Source organism: Pinus tabuliformis, chromosome 3_2, assembly GCF_031772625.1.
Source record: "Pinus tabuliformis cultivar Carrire ecotype Pingquan chromosome 3_2, CPIR1, whole genome shotgun sequence".
Lineage (NCBI taxonomy): Eukaryota > Viridiplantae > Streptophyta > Pinopsida > Pinales > Pinaceae > Pinus > Pinus tabuliformis.
Genome location: NC_142302.1, coordinates 1,193,046,133 through 1,193,052,394, shown reverse-complemented (window position 1 = coordinate 1,193,052,394; position 6,262 = coordinate 1,193,046,133).

Here is a 6,262-nt window from a genome sequence, read left to right as displayed (position 1 = left end):
GTGCGTTAGGTTCCAAAGCATTTTTAGATTCATTAAATTTATTTTACAGTTGATCTTGCTTAGGAAATTTTCCGTTCAGGTTCACCGCGTGATGTAGATATACAATTCCTAAAATGCAATCTAAGATGATAAACAATCGTTTAATCTTCTTTTTGCAATGAAAATCCTAGCTACTAAGGAAAGAGAGACGATATGCTTTCAACATAGAGAAGAGAGCACACACTATATGCACTGTCCTAAATCAAACCAACAAACAGTCTAAATGCAAATGCACATGCATGTATTTATTTTTCAGCCTTCTTAATGTGTGAATGATAAAAAGAAAGCTAAGCACAAATCTGAATTATTTTTCAAAGTGACATTACTAACAAGCTTCTTTTCAAAACAAAATGAAGACAATGATGACACTTTGTTATTTGGAATTGAAACCTTGCTTTCGACACTTGAAAAAACTACTAATTCAAATCAAATACAACAGTAACAAGTAATCGACTATCAAGAACAATCAGATTCTCTTCTATGACTGAAAACGACACTTGTGACACTTCCAAATCAAGAAACGACAGTTCAATTACGCTACTTCTTTGTAAAAGAGAACTGAAAATGGCTCACAATACATAAAAAAAATTACAGTTCTTTGCACAATGGAGGCGGAATAATTGCAAGGAAGGGGGTTTCCAATAGAGGTATACTGACTACAGACAGCAAAACTCTTGAATAGAGCTGAAAAGAGTGAAAAAACCAAAGTCTGAAGGCAAAATTAGCCCTTTCTGATTAGCACACCTGTTACACAGGGATTCCAGTATGCATCCCACCTACAGCACACGGGAAGTGAGATGCATACTGATGTCCTTGAAGAGAGGGTGCGATGGTACAGTGCGAGACTTTTGATCCAGTTCTTGATCACAGTTTGCAGCACAGTTCAGGGATTTAGGCCTAGCAAGTGGTAATCAGTAAATAAATCACAGGGGTAGATCTAAGGAGGTTACTAAAGCCACCACAAGGGCAGTTAGAGAGTTTGTAAATTGATTGTTCAATTCATAAACAAAACCCGGGGATAGACTGAAGCAGCATTGATCTACTTTGCACTTGCATAGCAAATGCAGTTCGAAGGCTAGCTGGCTTGACTTCAGGCTCCGTTTGTAAGTTTATAAAGCAAAAAAAATATAGACAAACAAACAATCTATTCACTCCCCAGTGGAGTCGCCATTTTGTTATTGGGAAATCTAGTGTCTATGTAGAGCTGCTAGTCCCACTAAGGCTGGTAGCTACCTTAGAAACAAACAAACTAAAACCACTTTCGTTTTCCTTTATGAGAAGTAGACAAGAGGGGAACAAAGGAGACCAACCTCTATCTTGCACTTGGTTCCTTGCTTGATTCCTCTCCCTTCTGATAGATCTTTGCCACTCGCTTCCTCATCTACCCAGCTTCAAAGAGCACCTGTAGAATCAAAGCAGCATAAAACTATCCAGGAACAGAGATCTCCTATTATAAACAATATAGGACCAGATATAAATTGACCACACAAATGCATATATCATCAATCATACAAGAATGTGGAGGAAAACTTGAATAGCTTTATTAATAATCAATAATAGCAAAGAGGATTACAACCAATTGTCCTGACCCAGCGTCATCCTCTCAGCAAGAAATCACTTCTTCACCTCATGAAAAGCTTAGATCACCCAACACTATGATGTTACACCAAGAAACCAGCAACACTTCCTTACAAGATACAAAATTCTAGCCTCTGGATCTCTGGGATGAGGGATCCATATATAGATGTTTGCAAGGGGGGTGAGTCAGCTTTTGAGATTTGATTAGTGTCCTCTCTTTGATAGTTCTTGATTCCACTTGGAGATTGATAATCTCTTACTCATCCCTGGGCGAATGCAGCGAGGCAAGTGTCACAGGAGAAGTTTCTGGAAGATTCCATGATCCTCCACCTTGCATATTGACCCTGCCATTTGTTCACTCTCGCCCATCGCACCCCATAAAAGGGCTTTTCAGTATGCATCACACCTCCCATGTGCATTTAGGTGGGATGCAGCACACTTTGACCATGGAGCAGGTGAGATGGTCGAGTTTTGACCAGTTTTGAGTAGTTTTTCATGGAGAACTTCTAGGAGATGATGTAATCAGTTGACCTTGTTCTTTTAGGGGTCAAAACAACACTTTTAGGGACTTAGGAGCCCTTGGTTTATGGACATTTATGATTGGGGTTGCAGTGCCCAAAAATGTCTATAACACCGAGCTTGGCTTATTTTTGCAGCTTAGGGAGCTTCTTAGGCTAAGGAAAAGAGCCAGGGTGCAGGTGAAGAAATTTACAATGAAGAGAACAAAATTTACATGATTTTGTACAAATAAAGCTGAATACTCTATTTTTTTCCTCAAAACAGAGTTTTGAGGAAAAACACATTTCGAACACTTTTTAACAAAATTTATTAGCAATAGAACATCCTCATGGCCTGCTGGTGGTTATCGGACACTCTGAAGCATTTATTGACAAAAACCTAATGAAACCCTAGACCTACTTGACACTAAAAACCTAAGACACATTTTGCAACTTTGATGAAAAGACTGTTAAATGAAGAGCCAGAAGGCAGATAACATGAGGGGAATGAGTGACAAGGCCCTTCCGTTAGATTATGGCATGCTCCTAGTGGAATGCAGATGATCGAGCTGAATGAATCAAGCGAGACACCTAAAAATGAAATGCAATAAGAGAAATGATCTCTGACGGAGGGATGACCAGAGCGACTCTAACAAAACCAACAACACATTTCACAAAGATTCATACATACATACATAGATAGCTATACATGAATGCATAAGCAAACCAATACATATATCATTTAGAGTAAACCAGATAGCATAAAATACAATACCACATATGCATGAAACGTGCTAGCTCTTGTTATATTAAGAAGTGTAAGTTCCAGTCATACAATACATCCATGTCCAACCACTAGTTTTGATAGTGGAATGTTATAGCCAAAACCGCTTGCTCCTCTAAAGAGATGTACTAGCTTTGCACAGTGGAGAAGCCAAGGCTCGTTACAATATTGTCCAAGCTTTCTCTAAGATACTCCTATTTAAGCTTAGATGACCAAAAGCCTTTATAATGAGTTATGAGGTTCTATTTATGACATTCCCCTTTGTGACAGTTCATCTACCCTCATGACTCTTCATCTACTCTATGACTGTCACATCCAACTATCAACACTTGAACTTCCACTTGAAAAGATGTTACATTAAAATGCACATGTGCCCATGTGAGACAAAATGGCTTGAGCAAGGCATGAAATATATCATTGCCACTCGGTCTGTTGTGGTGAGACCAACTCTTTGACATGCTTGTGATGGTGAAGGTGGTGAACTGATGCCAAGATTGGTCATCTGTGATGGTGAAGGTGGTGAACTGATGCCAAGATTGGTCATCTGTGATGGTGTGCATGTGCTCCATGGTGACATCTTGCTGAAGCGAACTCTTGCCTCCGTTGCATCCGGGTGCATTGGTATGGCACCTCCATCCAACACGTCAGCTAACATGCACATGGTATTCTTTGGTGCGGCCGAACTGGAAACACACTGATGCATAGTGTCTATGCTGATCTTACAGGGTGTGCTGGTGGTCATGCACTTCAACTGTCAATTGCATGTTCAACTCCAATCAGAATTGCTTCTTGTCTTTGCCTCGATGAGTTTGTTGAATGGGTGGGATTTCATGAGTGTGCACAATGACATGCATACTATTGAATTCCCTTGCATGTGATCAACAACACTGCTCACCATGTTTGTTTCGTGCCAGCTGTTGGGATGGATCTATAACTTGTATTGGCACAGTTTCATCTGCGAGTGCAGGTTGCACCCCCTATTGCTCCTGTTCCTGTTGCAACTCATTTTCTTGTCTGTGCAGCTCATGTTCTTCCTTGAGTTGTTTCTTCAGCACATGCAACTACTTCTTTGTTCCATTCTCTGTCTTTGCGTGATCTTTATGTCGTGTCGTCACCTCATAGCCTGAATCTCCAAAGTTGCTTTCATCACTAGTGGATTTGCTTGAGCTTGCAACTTTGTTCCGCCTCTGTGTTGTCAACAACCTTCCTCTTGCATTCATTGCATCTGGTAAGATGCCCTCAGCTGTTGTTCATGATGCTTCTCATTGTGATGTTGCTGTCATCATATCTTGATGTCCTTGTCTACGAACAACTTGATGTCTTCGTGGGTAGGCAAGTCAATATACACTTGATCGACTACATCCCCAAGTGCGCTCTGAACGGTGTCTTTGACTCTGCTTTCTTGGAAACCATTGTACATGTACTGTTGAGAGGCATATGAACACCCGCAACACCTAGAGACATGGCAACACTCATGGCAAGCAATATGCCAATCGAAAACCAAAATGAACTTGAGAGCTGACTTGCAACATACTTGTGTGACTGATCATGAAGGTTGTGAAATTTACGTCGGGAGGTTGGGAGTCAATTGCCAAGACTACGCAAGGCCCAGTTTGGGCTGTTGGGAGGCTAACTGACTATTGGAACTACATAATGAATAATCCAGTCTAGCTGCTGACTGCTAGAATTGCGCAATGCGCAATCTCAACTGGCAATGGTTGCAGGCTCAGTGACTCCATTGCGCAATTCTCTAGGCCAGCAGTCACTGTCCCTCAGAATTGTACAATGCAATACTGGAGGATAATCGTTATGCAGAAATGCAAATTTCCTGGGAGGAAGACAGAGCCTTCCCTCTCAGGATTGTGCAATGCTATCTTGGTGAGGCAGAGTTCGGGCCAACGCTGCCCAGACTCGCCAACAGGCAACTAATAGAGAGTGCATGGCAATACTGAATGTAAGCATAAGTGAATGATCATGCATGCAAATAGTGAATGACGGATTCAGAAAATAGAACAACATGCATTTGGGTGAGGCGAGTCGCTGAATCAGCGACCATTCGTGAAAAACAATTTCATGCATGCGACAACAGTGAGATGTTAACGAAAACTGAAATGGTGTTAGTACAAGCTAGTATGTATCGAAATGACAGCAAGCGCTCATTGAAATCAAGTAGACATCATTCATATGAAGCGAAACACAAAAAACACCAGAAATGCAACACAAGATATTGAAAGTGGGCTTTCCCCAAACTGGTTGAGCTGAATGTGTCGACGGATCCTAGATGCGATGTGGGATGTTAGAGTTGCAAGGTTGATGTTAGGAATGAGCTCTGTAGCATATGATTAATGAGTTTTGATAAAATTTAAGATGTGACGCGCATGCCACAACTCTAGGAAGAGTGACAATTGGTCGGAGGTTTTTGAGATGATCCTTGCATGCAACCTCCATCTACTAAAAGTAGATCCCTGAATCAAGGGATGCCTTTGCATGCTGCCTTAGGAGAAGCAATCCTTGCATGCAAATTGGTTTTGCTCGGTCCTAGAGGGAATCGGTCAACTCAACTGCACATGCAAGTGCTGCTCAACTGTTGGGAGAAAACGTGCATTTATGGAAGGGAGTTGGGTTGGCTTCATAGGAGATTTGTGCAATTTCTGGGAAGAGAAACTGACTGATGCCTAGGATTGCGCAATTCCTCGGCTGAGCAGCCTTGCTGGGAGGAATTGCATAATTTTATGGGTGAATCTTGATTGGTAGAATTGCGCAATCCAGGAGCCCAGTAGGTTGCCAGACAAAATTGCACAATTTCTGGAGGGAAGGCTTGTTTCCCTCTAGAACTGCACAATTTCTTGAGGGAGTTGCTCAACCTGCAAATGGACCAAGTACGGAGGAAGAACTTGTGAGGGGAATGTAGCAAGCTTTGATGGACAGATTTTCATTTTGTAAGAAAATCACTGAAGCTTTTGTACTTGACGAATCAAGACATGCTGTTGTGAAAGGTTGGTAGGGAGGCTCCAAAGCGAAGCTAAGGAAAAATTTTGGAGGGTGGTTGTAGCTGCTACAACACTTGGCGACACACTGGTAGAACTCCAGCTCTCTGAATGGACCTTGTTCGTGAAAATAAAGTCTAACACCTCCAGAAGTATTTTTTACTTCTTAGTTCGTCTTGGTTTCCACACTTGCTTGATTGCAAGATGTAGCATCTGCCAAGCTCTTGGTCGATTGACACACATTCCAAGCCAAGAAAACACATTTGTTTTGACTGGGGTTGAGGGGTATATTGGTGCACAAGCAGTATAGTCACTAAAGTCTTAGTTTCATCTCTGGTGTTGCTCCGCTGCCAGTAGGCCTGGATAGTACCCTAGAG